Consider the following 17,492-nt stretch of genomic DNA (forward strand, 5'->3'; position numbering starts at 1 on the left):
TGAAAGAGTGAACTCGAGTGCAAGTAAGTAGGTCCACAAGAATTAAATAAGAACTAAAATGATGCGTATGTGTGTGTGTGTGTGGGTGCATACAAGTACGCCAGTTGCAACGATGCAGAAGCGACAGTGACTTTGAAGATTAAATGCCAAGACTAAAATATCCCAAAGCGTCACAGTGAGAACGGCACAGCACAGCACAGCAGCGTAGACGTCTTGCATTAATACATAAAACAACATAATCATCATCATCACAGCTGTCGTGCGCCTGTCATCATTTGGGTTGTCATTAAGTAACTGCAAACATAACTACATTTAAGCGCAGCAAAGGCGACTTCACACACACACAGACACATTCGCTTGATGACTCGCAGTGTTGTAATCATATTCAAAATGTAAGCTGCCTTGACAGATGACAGTATGCATGTGTGAGCAACTGCCTTGCATATGTAAGCATAGCTGCAGGCGTTAAAGCAGAGCAACAGCAGAAAAGGCATACTAATTAACGGCATGGTTTTTGCTCAGCACTCGAAGCGCAATGTAAATGTTGGCAGCATTGACGAAACAATAATCAAGTTGTCACCGTATAAAGCAACAATGCAGTTAAGTTTTCATCTCATCTTTTGGAGTATGTAGCCAGTAGTGAGTCGTCCTTAGTGAATGCTTGAGTCTGAGTGGCTGAGTACTGTTGATGTTGTAAGGTAAACCTTTGCTAGGCGCCGACTAAGTGCCAGTTGATGCAGCAACCAACAGCTGTGTCAACATCATTAGCGACGCGGTGAAGGATGAAAGCGACAAAGGGCCGTATAGGGACGAAGGGGCGTCTCAGTTATGGATGACAAAATTTTGCTGGAAATCACCGGCATTAGCAAAACGTACACATTTGTGAAATAACTGGACGAACGAAAATGTGAGCCCTTAAAAAAAACTAAAAAGTCATATGTATAAAATGGCGCACAAGAAATGGAACAAAATTTCCTAAATCAGTTTGCAGCTGTCAAGAAAAAAAAGCGCTTATACATATTTATTTCTTCAAGAAAATTTACAGCAAAAGCAAACTGCTTTTTCAAGCAACAAGAATAATGAAAAACATGACTTGTCTTTTTTCGTGAGAGCAGGATTCTAAGCATACGAAAGCAAATACGATTACAATTTTGAATTACAACACCGTGCGACAGTAAATTTTGCAGACAAAAAAATGAGTATGTTCGCGAAACTATGGGTAAATTATAGTGAAACTGCGTACTTGGTTTTTCTCTCTGACGTCAGGATTTTTTTTAAAAGGACTTTGAAGTTTAAAAAATATGATTATTTAAAAAAAATCAGTGCAATGTAGGATAACAATAAGGGTATCGTATAAAAGAAAAAATTCTGTAGAATAAAGTTTTAGGTGCATAAGAACGATTGGGTATGAAAAATTTCATTTAAAAATTTTGCGCTTAAATATCCTTGAAAATTTGCAATATTTATTTTGGAAAAAATTATTGTTTGAGGACTAATATACACACGACCTCATCGTCGAATTTCGTTCTGAAAACTTTATTAACTTAAAAAGATAAAATTTATTAAAAGCGCATTTTCAATACATATTCGACCTTGTAAACCAGAAAACTTTATTGTTTCTAAATTCTACAGAACTTTCTCTCTCATTTGGTACCCATATTGTTATTCTACATTGCGCTGATTGTTTTAAATAATTTTTTGAATCTATCATTTCTTTAAAATTTCAAAGTTCTTTGGAAAAGAAAAACTGTGACGCCATAGTGAAAAGCTAACTATATCTGGACCATAATTTCGTGAGTATATCGCTTCTTTCGTGTGTTTTAAAATTTTATTTTTTGTCGCACGGTGCAATATACAAAATACGAAAAACAAAAAAAGTCACAAAACTTAATACAAAATACAAACCCCAATATAAAAAATTGAAATTAGAAAATAGAAAAAAGTAAAAAAAATCAAAATATAAAAACAAAGCCCAAAATACAAAATAAAAAGTACAAAATAGAAGAAGAAACGAAGAAAAATTTCAAAATAAAAATACAATAGCCAAACAAAATTCAAAATGCAAAATGCGAAATTCAAAACGTAAAACACAAAATGAAAATACAAAATGCAATATGCAAAGTTATATATACAAAATATAAAACACAAATACATAATAATAAACACAAACTAAAAAATAGAAAGTACTAAACAAAAACGCAAAACCAAATTCAAAATGCAAAATTTCATTTCAAAATAAAAAGTGCAAAATACAAAATACAAAGTACGAAATAAAAGACAAAAAATTAAAAATTAAAAAAAAAAATATATATAAAACACAATATACATATGTATGTACAAAATAAAAAAAAATTGTGTAAATACAAAATTTCGGTCCGGACTCAGAAAACAACGAAAAGTGCGCGCGATCGATTTATTTAAAGCAAATCTAGCGTCTAAAACGTTTTATCATTATATTTATTTTTACCACAAATGAGTGCAAGAAACCTTAAATAAAAAAATAAATAAAATAGTTTTAAAACAAGCTTCTTTAATATGAACGAAATCTTATCATAAATACTGGTTTACGAAATATCTCGACTACTGCGCCGCCTATCGGATTAATTCATCTTTCCTATTACATTGTCATCGGGATCTAAACCAACTGTGAAGTTTCAAGTCTCTAGATCATCCGGAAGTTGGTTAAAACTTGATTGCGATATTTGCCCCTAACAAACATACATACATACAGAGCAAACACGCTAGTCATGAATTATATTTCAACCTTAAAATGTGGACAGTTAACAGCTGTTAATCGAACTGTTAATTTTTCTTAAAATAAGAAAATCTTTTTTAAAACGACACTGATTACGTTTTTAGACACGCTACCCGCGAATTGTAATACGCTAGAATATTTACTTTTGGGTGTACGTACATATGTTTATTTGCATTTCTTGAAAGGGTCAGTCCAATTCTCAAAAGCTTCTGAAGTCTCTTGCTAACCTTATGGCTACTTTTTCAATTCACTGTCATAATTTTCTCTACTTTAAACGTTTAAACGTTTTTTTTTTTTTTTTTGTTGAAAGGCTACCATCTGGTTCTCACCTTGACATTTCCACATCACCATACATACTTATGTACACACATAGTATAGTATCTAAGTATATTCACATCTAGTGGCAGTAATACTAGTCCTTGCGCTCGTAGCTGTGGCAGTTGTGAGTTGAGTTGCTTGAATATTACGCTGCAACTGCCATTGTGCATTGTTCAACAGCTCCGTGGCATTCTCCAGAGACAAGCACGCCACAAAAAAGGTTACAGCAGTGAATAAACAAAAGTGCGACATGGCACATTTCAAATTCAGAGAAGAAATATAATATTTGTTTTAAAATTTATAAATTCAAAAAAGAGTAGAATAAAAAATAATACCAGTCCTGCTGCATCACGAAGGTGCTATGTAAACAATGTGAGCTGCATGCAGTAAGGCTTGGAGCAAAATTTTAAGCAGCCATCATTTTGCTGCAATTGTATTGCGCATACATGTATGTATATAGATTAGGATGGTCCTTAAAATACTAAAACTATGGGGCGCTCATTTATTTGGTTCTTCGTACAAAATGAAGACATACACGAAAATTTAAAAAATGTTGAACAAATTTTTAAGGGTCACCACCAGGATTCGGAAAAACTTAAGATTTAAATAAAAAATTCGAAAAAGGCCTAAAAAAATTTTAGTTTGACAAAATAAAAATAAAAATGAGGAGATACACGAAAATTTAAAAAAAAAATTTAAGGGTCACTACCAGGGTTTGGAAAAATTAAAGATTTAAACGAAAACAATCGAAAAATTCTAAAAAAAAAAAAATTGGCTTTGGCCAACTATAACCAACTATAACGAGTTTATGAATTGATAAGTATAATTTTCAAAAAGAATTTTTGCGATTTTTTTTTTAATTAAAAGTTTTCCAACCCATAAAAATGTGTTAAAAATTGGGTAATTTTAGTGGATGTCTCTATTTGGTACGTAGTTTAAAATAAATGGGCGAATCCTACAAAATTTAGATATTGATGTTTTAAGGGCCACCCGAGTAGACATTTTCATTTCATACGTACATACATGCAAAAGCGTGAAAATATAGTTTCAAGATTTTTATTTTTTTTTCTTTGAGACACTAAAATTTCCGCAACACGTCGCCGGTAGTTGCTGATGCCTGTCACAACTAACTGCTCGTCCTTGTTGCTTTATTATACTATTTTTGCAGCTGTCATAAATGTCGCTTTTTATTGCTATTGTTGCAATGAATTATTGTATTGTATTCTACTTAGTAATTGTGGGAGTTGTTCTTGTTTTCCACGTTTTTTTTTGCTTGCAATTTTTTATTTTGTTTGGTTTTTCAATGCGCAAAACCTTCTGAATTTTGTATGTGCTGCAGCTCTAGCACGGTGGAGAAATGTTAAGAGCGAAGTGCAAGGCTTCTCACAAAGAATGTTTACATAACACTAAAACTGCTGCCATTGCAAAACGCTACCGACCTGACATTATTGTCTGCCTTTGTATGATTGCTGCCGTGGTACGAAAATGCATTCAAGTTGGAGACTTAAGAGCAAAAATATTCTTTCATAAATGTTGAAATATGTACATAAATATATAATTTATTTCACGATCGCATTTGAGGCAAACTTTCTTTTTATTTTGTGTAAACTTAGCCGATCTGTAAACAGGTGAGCCATATTTCAGTTAAAAAAAAAAACGAGAATTTACTGAAAGCATAAAATGAAAAATTAATGAAGTTAAATAATTAGACGCAATCTTACTTGATGGTTGCACGGGCAAGTTCTAAGGCAATTCGTCTCAAAATTAATTCTGGTCTCGTTTTAAAGGTGATATTTGGGGCTATTTATATAAAAAACTGCATTAGAAAATTTCAAAAACTAAAAAAAACAGTACTATCTCTGACAGAACCATTTTTTTAGCAGCAAAAGTTGTTGGGATATGCAAAAATAAACTTGAAAAATCCCGGAAATTTTGAAATTTTAAATTTTTAGACTTTCAAAACTAATTTTAAATTTCCCTTCGGCAGAACTTTGTTATAAATATTATAGAAAAAGTTCTGACCAAAATTAATCCAAATCAAAAATGGTCGATTCTAGCCATTGGTCGATTTCACATGGATTCACCCATATTACATATACGAGTATACTTTACAATAATGGTGCTAATTTTCACATGCTTGTTAAAACTCTTATGGCTTTATACATAAAAACTAAATTGGGTTTAAAGAGCTCTATAAAGTGACATTTTCATACAAATTTTGTATTTATAAAGCAGTTTTAGTACTCTTTATTTTTTTATGAATTTGGGTGTTTAACTACAAACATCCTAAATCATATATATAATAAAACTTTTCCTACAAATTAAAGGTAAAAAGTTGCAGTTTTATGCTGATAAAATTTTCTCAAAAGCTCTACAAAAAGTAGAGTAAGCATGCAACACGTGTTGCTATACCCTTTTCGCTTGTTTTTTGGTGACACAAAGCTGTTTTTAGGGAAATTACTGCATTGCTTAAATGCGGGGAGAAGCAAAATCGCAGAAATGAGAAAAAAAACGTTAAACAAACAAAAAATTAAAAACCAAGCCAAACCAAATGTCGACCAAGCACAATTTCTCACACCTACATACATATGTGCGAGTATATACATACATATTTAGGTATGCATCTACAAAGAAAACATATTTCATGCACTTTGAGAGCTGTAAGCAAGCATCGAGCTACCGCCGAATTAAGGGTCAAAAGGTAAGTGGAAAAAAACTAAGCGAAACGAAGGGTTGCAATTATTTGCTGTAATAAACGATTCTGGGAAACAGCTGGTAAACAACTTTATTGCAATGGTTATTTTGTTTTTAAATTCTGGGAAACTTTTTAGCAGAATTGTCGCAGCTCTGCTAACTGTACAAGTTTAGTGCAACAACTCAAAGGTAATAATTTAATCCCAAGTAAAAGTGTAATTATTGCAGTGAATACTTTGACGTGTAAGGAGCCATCTGAAATAGAATTCTTAGCAAGAAAAAATTTCGTAGATTCTTTCCATAAAATAAAATAAATAAATAAATGTATGTATACACCCCGTGTCATAAATAAAAGCGTAACATATATCCACAGGTTTTAATCACTTTTTTTTGTCATTTAATTTTGATTATTTTTTATAACAAAAAATACAGTTTATTCTTAAAAAAAAACCGTATAAATCTAAACTTCATACTTTGTGCAATATTTAAAAAAGCAACATATTTTCTTAGAAAGATTTTATGTATTTATACTGTAGGGCTTCCAATTCTATTATAATAAAGTGCAAGTTTGAAGTAGCTAGGGCTTAGCGTTGGCTTTTGGCTTTTTTATTATTATTTTTTTTTTTGTTGACGGTGACACTCACTTTCCTCCATATGAAGTACACTGCCGGCAAAAAGTACTGGCACAGAAAATTTTGCACAATATATGCACCAATTTTTATTCTAATATTTTTCCGAAAATTTTTTATACAATTGTGGTTCATTCTACAACAAAAAACACAAAAACACAATTTCTAAACTTTGTGCAAAACTCGCGAAAAATCAATAAATTTTCATGCAAATTTTCAAATTTTAATCAGATTTTTCGGAATTTCTTTGAGTATGCAGTTTTGTTTAAATTCTAGTGTAAAAAATGCAAGTTCGGAGTTAGTAAAAATCGCATTGATTTTTGAGATTTTTTTTGTTGAAGGTGTTTTGCATTTTTTCATATAAAGTATTTTCGAAAATTATTTTTTGTATGGAAGAGACTGTGTAAAAAAAAATGTCAAAAATCATCAGTAATTTAAAGCTACTTAGAACTTATACTCAAAAAATTTTAAAATATCTGATTGTAAAGCTGAAAATTTGCTTAATTTTTGCGAGTTTTGCGTAAAGTTTAGAAAGTATATTTTTATGCTTTTTGTTGTGGAATGAACCACATTTTTATTTAAAAAATTTCGGAAAAATATTGCAATAAAAAATTATTGCATATAGTGTAAAAAAGCAGCTGTGCCGATACTTTTTGCCGGCAGTGTATGCTCGAAGATTTTTTGATGGTAATTTTTTGATTTTTTTAATTTTTGTTCAAAGTTTGAAAATGGGATTTATATGGGTTTCGTTATAGAATGAAATATATTTGTATAAGAAAGTAATCCAAATTAAATAATAATAATATCATATGTACATGGTGTTGTATAGTTATGAAATGAACCAAATATTCGGCTCATTAGTAATGTGCAGCCATTTTAGTATTATATCTGCTAAATAATACTATTACTGTACATATGAGCGAGCGATTAGAAAGAGGGAATTTTATTTTGATCGACTAAACTTATACAGTGTAGCTTATTCCAACTGTGCTTTTATATGGCACAGAACGATGGCCGCCGACACGAACCGAAGCTGTCGCTGGCGTGTTCAAGAAAAAAACATCTTCAGTCACTCGCGTGTCAGGTACGACTACAATATTTTCATAAGCTGTATGAGCCTTATCATTAATATTTTGCAACTACTTAGTCTTGCAATGCAAATATGCAGAATGTTCTAGAAAAAACAGCATTTAATGCGGCAGCCGGAGGTAAATAAGTGGCATAAAAAAATTTTGTCGAGCATACTTTGCATGGAAGAAAATGGGCAGCGCGATCAGCAAATTAAAAAAATCAACGGTATTTTACAGCCAATTGAAACTTGCACTTTGTTATACTAAAATTTAATGGGCTACAAAACTAAAGACCCGATATTAAAACCTTATTCACCTCAGGTCGTAAGGATAGCACTTCACCTTCTTGACATTTTTATTTTATTTGTATAAAATTTTTAAATCGGATTTACACCAAGAATATGCTATTTTTGCGAGGAGTGTATTAAAAAAAAAATAGAATGTTTTTGTTTGAACAATTTTTTTCAAAAAAATATCATTTAAAATAGCATATAAATATTGCTGAAAACAGACCTCTAACTCTTTTGAGGTGGAAGACGAATAGTTGGGGAGAACATAAAATAATAGCCGAATAATCAGCAAACCGTAGCCGAAAATTTGGTCACACTCTAGGATTGAAGAGACGTCAGCGCACAGAGGGAAAATTTCGATTTATTTTTTTCAAAAATGACTGGAATAGTCCATTTTTACCGAATTGAATAATTTTTTTTTTTTCAAAAATACTTGTCACCATATGACAAAGTTTGAAAAATATTTGTTTGGTATAATATTTTGGATACAACCGGCGGTTTGAATTGGCCATTTAAAATTTCGAAATTTTGTCATCAGAATTAGTATTTAGTGGTCCCAAAAGCCGTCTTGCACTTTATCTATAAAAAATCTGAAATTTGTCACCAAAAACATATTACTTATACTTGTAGTTTGATGGTTTTTTGAAAAAATTTGCTAACATAAATATGAGTTATTTTTATCAAGCCTATACAATCTTTTCTAAAATCCGTTCCGAGTAATGAAAAAAAACTTAAATTGAGTACAAAATTGACTCTTCCAGCCATTTCTAAACAAAATCAGTCGACAATTTCCCATTGTGCAGCGTGACTTTCCATAAGACGCATTAGAATTTACCATATCAGTAGCTTAATGCAGTCAAAAAATGACCCTATATTTAATAATAATAATAGATTGGCGCTTACACATATGTTAGTGTTTGGCCGAGCTTCTCCTCCGATTTGTGGCGTGCGCCTTGATGTTGTCACACAAAGCGGAGGGACCTACAGTTTTACGCCGGCTCCGAACGGCGATTGTATTTTTATGAGAAGCTGTTTTTCATGGCAGAAATACACTCGGAGGTTTGCCACTGCCTGCCGAGGGACGACCGCTGTTAAGAAAAAACCTTTTTCTATATTTTTTGCGATGTTGCTTTGACCAGGGTTTGAACCCAGGCGTTGCGGAGTGGAAGCGCGCACTGCTTACCACTACACCACAGCGGCCGACCCTATATTTATCCCCGATTAAAACATTTAAATTTTTTTTATAAATCATGGCTTTTGAAACCCAAATGCTTCCTTTTATGAATTACCTTTGATGAACACACGAAATTTTCTCAACATCTGTACAAGCACGTTTTAACTAAAGCAACTCACCTACTAAATCTGCTATTTTTCAGTTCCAACGAAATGCCTTTTCATCGCCACACAGGTGTAATCTTACAGCAATTACAGCACGAAATTTGCTAGCAGCAAATACAAAATTACCCCGCGGCTCAAAAAGTTTTACTCATAGGAAAACGTATGCAGCTACTACAAAAAATGGTCTTTTGAGCATTTAAATGTTAAAAGCGCAAAATAAAAGAAATAAAACAAACCATTAAAATGTAAAAAAAAAAACAAATAACACCGGAAATACAATACTGTGCACACAAGGCAAAGTTGCCACTCCCGTGCTATACTCTAGAGCTTACAAAGTTTAAAATTTTCTAGCCATAAGTATAAAGTGTGTCCTTGAGCGAAAAAATATTCGTCAAACCTCAAGCTACAAGTGTGGAAATAACGGTATAACATGGAGTCACCACACTGAAAAACACATTAGCTTGGGGGGGAGCAAAGAAGAAAAAATGGCACGAAAATTTATTTGTACTAAGTGCTTATCTGCATTATGTAAGTATGTACATAGGTACTGAATTAGTATGTGGGATATATATGCTATAAAATAAAATGAGTAAAAAACGTATTAGCTGTAAGCTAAATCCGACAAACATAAATTCTACTTATATAGAAGTACACAGATTTTTAATAATTCACATATCTTCGATGTAAGTGCCAGTGAACTTTTGCTTTTTTTCTGCGTATCTAAACAAATCTGTTCACATATATTTTATACAAAACTCAGACGTTGCAAACTTCAGCAATTACTTTTACTTGCATGCAAAGATATGTATGTACGAATATATTCATAAAAATAGTCCCCCAATATTTGTCTTACATTTAATAACCATACACATTTACTTATATACTACTTATACATATGTGTCTGCACACACACACACACAACATGTCCCTAAGCATTTTCAACGAATCGCCCTGTAGCTCCAATTAAAGTGTAATGTATACGTACATACATATGTATGTGGGTAGCTCACCTGCAGATATGAAATTGAGCTCTGAGTGCCGCATACGCAGTGGTGCACCACAGCCTTTTGGTACAGCAAAGAACCAAACCAAATGAGGTCACGTTTAATGCATAAGTACATGCATATATGTATGTATGTATGCATATATATATACATTTCCGCATTCATTATAATATTAATACTTCAACATATTTTGGTTATTTACGACATTAAATTTACATAAATAATTATGACAAAGTGGATAAATCTATATGTATGTAGATAGCAAGATGTAATTTTATGTGTTTTCAAAATTGTCGTGCACATTCAAAACCACTCTCATTTGAAAGAACAATCATTCTTTTGCTATTATAGGGGTAGCTATGTATTTATTTCTAAAAGGTATTTTTCTGTTACCAAATTTAATGAGTGATATCTTATTTTGAAGGGGAGTAGCTCACGTACATTCGCAAAGTAGTCCCGTTGTTCAAATTTAATTATGTATCAAAAAAATGGTGTTTCAAAAAGCTGAAAACTCGGTATCCAGTCAATAAAGCGCCATATCGAGCCCTAACTGCCAAAATAATGTAAGCGACATTTTTTTCAAGATTTTCTTTTTGATGCAGAAATATTCCTAGAGCATCTAGATGCATTTCTGCATCAAAAAGAAAATATTGAAAAAAATGTCGCTTACGTTATTTTGGCGGTTAGGGCTCGATATCATCCATCAAACTTCATCAAATGGAATGATTGAAACACCATTTTGAAGGAAAGCTTCACTGCTTGAGGTAAAAATTAAAACTTTTTGATAGGGTTGCCACCCGCTTAAAATTTTTGGGAGTTAAATTTATACTGACTAAAATATTACAACGCATTCAGGGAATGGAAGTTAAATGCTTTAACTAATTAAATTAAATGTACTCTTAACCAGCAGTAATAATTTTGAAGATAGTTTCCAACTATTTAAGAATTTATATCTTTATCTCTATATATATATAAAACTAAACGTATGACCCCATAACTCGAGAACGGATTGTCCGATTTAAGTAGACTTTTTTAGTTGTGTTTGTCTTTGCCCATAAAAAATTGTACGGAGAGAAAACCCCGATCGGTGACTTATTACTAAAAGTTGTATTTATAGTCCGATTTCGGTCATATTTTATATATGTATTGGTAAGAAGAAGGAAAACATTTTTGCGAAAAAAATTGCCGCTAGGGAGCGCTGGAGTCGAATTACCTATACTAATATATATTTTAAAAGCCGTTTTTTTCTGTTTGCAAAGCTCGAGAACGGCTGTACAGATTTTTTTGAAATTTCGCACACCTTTGCAGAAATTTAAAAGTTGGTTACAGGCTAAAAAAGACAGGTGCAGCTGGAGTCGAGTTATTACTAAAAATTCTTATTTATGATGCGATTTGCTCATATTCGGGATATGTATTGGTAATGGTAAGGGTAATACTTTTACAAAAAGGAGCCGCCAGGTGGGGCTAGAGTCGAGTTATTACTAAAAACGTACATTGAGAGAAAGTGTCGTGAATGTCCATTTACGTTGGCCTGCTGCTCCATTGAGTTTGTCGAACTGCCCCCGTTTTCCGACTGGCCCACTGGATATGATTTACTAATATTAATCTGCGTTAAAGCTTCATTCGCAGACACCAGTAGCTCGTTTGTGTAACTCTTCTCTACCGATTATTTCTCTACTGGCAGAGAATATATGTACATACCACTCTCTACTACTCATTAGCAGTAGAGAACAAGGCGGAGAGTTCGTATACGAATTCGCCTTGGTTGAGAATTGTTACAGAAACGAGCTACAGGATTGAGTTTTCCAGGGGTTAATTTCAAATGACCTCCGAACTATTACGCCCCTTGAGAAGGCATTTAAGGTAGAGCTCTAGATACCCGGGTATCGAGCAATGCGAGTAGCTCGATTCTCGCTAGAAACTCGTTCATTGCTCAACTGCTCAAATGTTTGTTCAAAATTTTCGAGTTTTTGAACAATTTCATAAACAAAAGAAAATTTGTAAATTGTATTTGTCAGCAGCTGCTTTCTAATTCATGTTAAATAAATTATATTATTAAATACCAATGTAACAATCTTTGCATTATATATCAATAATTTGAAAAATTTAAAAAGTTGGTACCAAAAATGTCAATACAATAAAAAAAAACATTGCTCAAATTACTCGAAAACACTCGAATTGTTCGAGCTCATGCTCGAAAATTTTCGAGTAATGAGCATTGAACAAGTGTGCGAGTACTCGCTGCTCATATACCCGGGCTGTTTGAAAATGTGCGAACAAAATCGAGAGCTCTAATTTAAGGTATTTCGTTTGAAATAAGTCTATGTATATTGGATTTCTGTGGACCATTTTGAAATTGCCACAAGCTATATAACACAGTTTAAAGTAGAGATTCACCTTCGAACCGGAACATTGTTGCCGCCAGGGAGTGAAGAGGAGAAAATTCTTCAAATTGGGGGAAATTCCAAGAACTTCGTCGCGAACATTACACTTTCGTTCAGTTATTTAAGAGTGCGGACCACCAAAAAGCATTATACTAGCATATAAATCGTGTTCGTGAATTGTTGATGAAAATCTTTGACCAAAATGGTTCAATAAAAAAAATAATAATTTCGGGCGGGACGAAGATCGCCGGGTCTGCTAGTCTTTATTTATTTTACATAAAACTCTGTTGTGTGATATAAAGATTTATATGGCAAGATCTCGAGAAAATTTTAACAACGGTTTTAGTTTTTTGCCACTTTCGGCGCTCGTTGTCCGCCCCCAAAAACAAGTGTTTTATTTAAAAAACATTCGTTTATCAAATTATTTTGAAAATTAATTGTGAAAAACTGCATGGTCTAGAAAACTTAATAATAATAATAACAGATTGGCGCTTACAGAACATGTTAGTGTTGGCGGAGCTTCTCCTCCGATTTGTGGCGTGCACAAAAAAGGGGAAAGGAAGCTACAGCTTACGCCGACTTCGAACGGCGTTTTTGTTTTTATGAGAAGCTGTTTTTCATGGCAGAAAAACACTCGGAGCTTTGAGTTCAGACCAGTAGCTCGTTTCTGTAACAATTCTCTACCATGGCGAATTGAGATATGAATTCGCCGCCCTGTTCTCTATTGCTAATGAGTAGTAGAGAATGACGTATATATATTCTCTACCAGTAGAGATATAATCGGTAGAGAAAAGTTATAGAGATTAACGATAAGTAATTTAAAAGATTTCTCGCAAAATTCTTTGCAGATCACGAACACGAATACGAAGAGCAGCAAAAGCCGACGAATACGAGGAAGTATAAGCAGACGAATACGAAGGCGAATACGAATAAGAATACGTTGTCCAACCGAAGATAAGCACGAAGACAACGAAGAATACCAAGACGAATACGAATAAAAATATGAATGCAAAGTCAAATTCGAAGACGAATTTTCGTAGGATGGCCTAAGCGCATATTTTTGTTTTTTCCTGTTTCTGATATTTAAGGAGAGTGTTTATCTTTTCGCATTTTATTTTCACTCTTATTTTACTATTTTTTTTGTTTTTGTTTTTCGTTTATGTTTCTTTATAGAGAGATATAATTGTTCCAAAAATAGAAAATTAGTCGAATATGGACCATAACCTAGTTACGCAAAATTTTTTTTACTAAAATCAGCAAAAAATTGTGATATCTCAGAATTGAATTGAACAAAGTACTCGTGTCTATCAACATTTTTTTCTAGAAGTTCAGATTAACAGCCGTATTCTAACAAAGTCACAAATTTTAGCTCATCACTGCTGTGATTTCTACCGCGTCTCAAAGCTTGCCGCTCAAAAAATATGCCGCTTCAATTCAATTTTTTAAATTTTTGTGCATTTTTCTAGCACTCAAAATCGAATTTTTTGTGACAAATTTCTCGGCGCACTTGAAATCACAACAGTGATGAGCTAAATTTTGTGACTCTGTTAGAATAGAGGAGTAAAGGGTTGAAATTTTGGGGACAATTTGTAGAACTGTTTCTAATTTGTATACAAAGTTTGAAATGTGAATTTATATGTTTTGTTATTTTTTGAGATACCATGCCCCCTTTTCCAACATCTCCCACTTTTCGCCTTAAGTACGTTGTTGATGGCATAAATAGCTGTGTCAGATTTCAGCACCTTAGCATAAGCTCTTCCAGAGGTAAGCGATATTAGACTTTCAGTTGGTACGGGAGGTGCTACGCCTCCTGTTTTAATACCTACCATTTTTCGGCGTAAGTATAGTATTTACAGTCTATACATCCGTGCCAAGTTTCAGGTCCCCAGCGTAATTAGTTTTAGAAATATATCGGTTTTCACATTTTTGTCTGATGCCACGCCCCCTACGTAACGGGATTAATATTTCTGGATTAGAGGAAGTTATATCCCTTAAATCTGTGTACGTTTCATTGAAATCGGTGCCCTCAAAAAAGGGAGTTCAAAATTTTCTTTTAGCGTATTTATATATAGATAGATATAAACATTGCATAAACAAATAAAAAATGGCTAAACTGGTAAAAATATCACGTTCTGAAAAGATGCTAGAAAAAATTGTTTGAAAAATTAAGCCAGTAATTTGTCCTTGAAAAAAGCTAATTACAAAAAAAAATAATAAAAGCAGTTGCAGAATTTGTACCGGAGCATAGCGCTGACATCAAATTTTAGTATTTTCTATACCTTGGCCAAATAGTTATTGTTTTATAAATATAAAAATATAAAAATAATTATGAAGGAAGGCAAATGCTCCTTTTTTAGTAAACCGCCATTTCTGCAAAATTTGTTCAAACCACATTTTTTTTAGGCTATGACTTTCATCCAGCGAGCAAGCAGTATAAACATATCGTCGTTTAAAGTTCAAAACCGCGTATGAGCAAAATGCAAAACCGCGTATGTGAAGTTTTAGAAATTATTTTCTAGAGTGTAAAAACACTCATATTTCAAAATGGTTCTCTTTTTTCAGGTCGAATGGATAAAGATTGAGCCAAGAGCTTGTGTGAGCAAATCCAATTTTTGGCAGCCAATGTCAGTTTTGCAGAATGACGATACGCGGTTTTGTACTTTAAACGACGATATGTATCTACATACATAGACAATTACTCTTAACACATATTATTTGCTATTTTTACTTTGTCTAAAAAATGTCAGTTAAAGTTTTCCTTCATCGTCTTTGAGATTCAAATAAATAAGGTAGTTGTTAATAAATATTTTAAAGTATTGAATGCTACATATAATGAATGCCTTGAACGAATTCAATAGTTACAGCAGGATCGCAAGATAAGTTGTCTGCAATGAACAGGAAAATTCCACGAAATTCACTACACAAATTACAAGTCGGTTCACACAGTTATATTTTTTTTAATTGCTCGCAAAGCTGGATTACTGCAACACGTGCAAGAAAGGGAATTGGAATGGAAATTTTATACTAGGCTGTATTCTTTTTTTTAAGTAAAAAACAAAAAATATTAATAACATTTAGCATACACTTGCCTTTACTTTTTTATATGCATATTTACAACCGAGCTTTTCTCTTTTACAACGTAACCCCTTTTTCCTTTTTTTCTTTGCTTTGCTTGGTATTCTTTTTCACTCATTTTATTATTTATGCGCCATTAAAATGCCGCCACATTCTCCCTTGGCGCGCATTGTCGCGCTACAGGCCGACAGAGCGCTTGCTGAAATGTGAAGGATTAACTCACACTGCGGGCGGAGGCTTCAGCCGGCAGCGACTGCAGGACTGTTCGAGTATAGTCCCTGTGAGCGTGTGTTTACATTTCTTCTTTATATTTTATTTTGACTTCCCTACCCCCTTTTTCATTTGCATTTACATACATTCCCGTTGTCAATTGTGCTGTTGCGGAATTTTTTATTTTTATTTGTGAAACTTGTTTTATTTTTATTGATATTTTAATGCACTTAGTTCATTTTTTACGACCGCGTGCGCCTGAAATATTTTATTTACTGATTTTTTTAAAACTCTTTCCATAATCTTATTTGTTTGTGTAATTTGCTTATTTTGTGTAGTGTTTTATTTTACTTGCTTTACTTTTGTTTTACTTTGCTGCTGTGTTTGTGTGCGTTCAAATTTTCGATCGTCGAGTGTTAATGGAATTAAGGAAATAAAAGCGCCCGCTTTTGAAATTTACTAAATGTGTATTATATTTTAATTTAAAATTCTAAAAATTTGAAAATTAAAAGTAATCTAAATTAAAAAAATAAATTAACTAATTAAAAAACAGAAAAAGAAAATAACATTCAACACATAAACGCGTAACGGGTGAAAAGGTGTTTGCTATTTAGCAGGTAGCACGAAATCTTGATCAAAAGCCTGGGAAGAACAAACGACTTCTTTTCTTCTGTGGCAATCAGGCAGCCCTCAAAGCTTTACACTTGCTTATCAATGGCTTCGTTTGAACGATATTCAAGAGATCACACGACTTATTTAGCCAATGTACGGGAAAACTTTTCATCCTGTGAAACAACGAAGAGTTTTTTCCCTCCTTTACCTGAAAACCTTCGCCATAAATCCGCCACTGGTTCCTATTACATATAACCAAAAACATCAACCAAATTTATGTTAATACACGGCGTATGAGCAACCTAAAAAATATACTCACAATTGCACAGGGCGAATGAGTTCGTGCCAGTTTATCTATGTCTGGTTAACACTAACTGTAGGTTAAACATCGTTATCGATGTGATCGACTCCATAACATACAACAGGGGGTCGATAACGTTGATAACTATGTTTAACCTGTAGTTAGTGTTAACCAGACACTGAGAAATTGGTGCTTAATCATGAGCACAAGCATTAGGACGCCTTCAGCAAGCAATTCAAAACTAGCAAGTAATTTCGGCAATTCATGTGTTACCCAAATTCTGAACATTAAACATAATGTGATATTGTAAAAAGAAGCGATTTTCAGTCTTACCTCTACTCTTTCTCCAGCCTCGAAAGTTTCTCTTATAAAGCGCACCGCATCCAAATTCTAGATGTTACATTTAAATAACATTTCAAAATTCGAAGCTTAAATTGAATTATAATAACAATATATGTGCATATTTACATATATTTAATCCCGTACGAGTATTTACTTATCCTTATTTGCATTTATTTTTCACATAGTCCACTTACTGCGCGCGTAAATAGACACTTAATGGTACTTGCACAAATACAGCTATCGCTATTTAATTTCATATTGCTGCTTTTTACAAAAAAAAAAAACAACAACAAATTCGCAGCCCACTTGTGTCCACTTGGTGTGCCTGTAACGAGTCTACATACTGTCCGCACTTTGCTTCCCACCTGCGCTGCCTGACGTATATTGTATGGTAATGGCCACACGTGGCGGTGCTGACTGTGCACGCCTTTCAAGTGGAGCTTATACTCAAGTAAAATAATGAATGTGCA

General features: G+C 33.2%; 1 protein-coding gene and 1 long non-coding RNA gene across 3 annotated transcripts in view; one reads left to right on the top strand and one right to left on the bottom strand.

Annotated features, from left to right (window-relative positions):
- Positions 1-17,476, bottom strand: part of LOC118746786 — a 76,458-nt gene extending 58,982 nt beyond the window's left edge. Inside the window, exon 1 of the long non-coding RNA XR_004993891.1 lies at positions 17,014-17,476. This is a non-coding gene — a long non-coding RNA (uncharacterized LOC118746786). The remainder of the gene's footprint in view (positions 1-17,013) is intronic.
- The window catches only part of LOC118746785, a 253,271-nt gene that overhangs the window by 138,491 nt on the left and 97,288 nt on the right, over positions 1-17,492 (top strand). The window lies entirely within an intron of this gene.

The sequence above is a fragment of the Rhagoletis pomonella genome, unplaced genomic scaffold (genome assembly GCF_013731165.1).
Source record: "Rhagoletis pomonella isolate Grant_MI unplaced genomic scaffold, Rhpom_1.0 Rhpom_scaffold_00011, whole genome shotgun sequence".
In the NCBI taxonomy this organism is placed as follows: Eukaryota; Metazoa; Arthropoda; class Insecta; order Diptera; family Tephritidae; genus Rhagoletis; species Rhagoletis pomonella.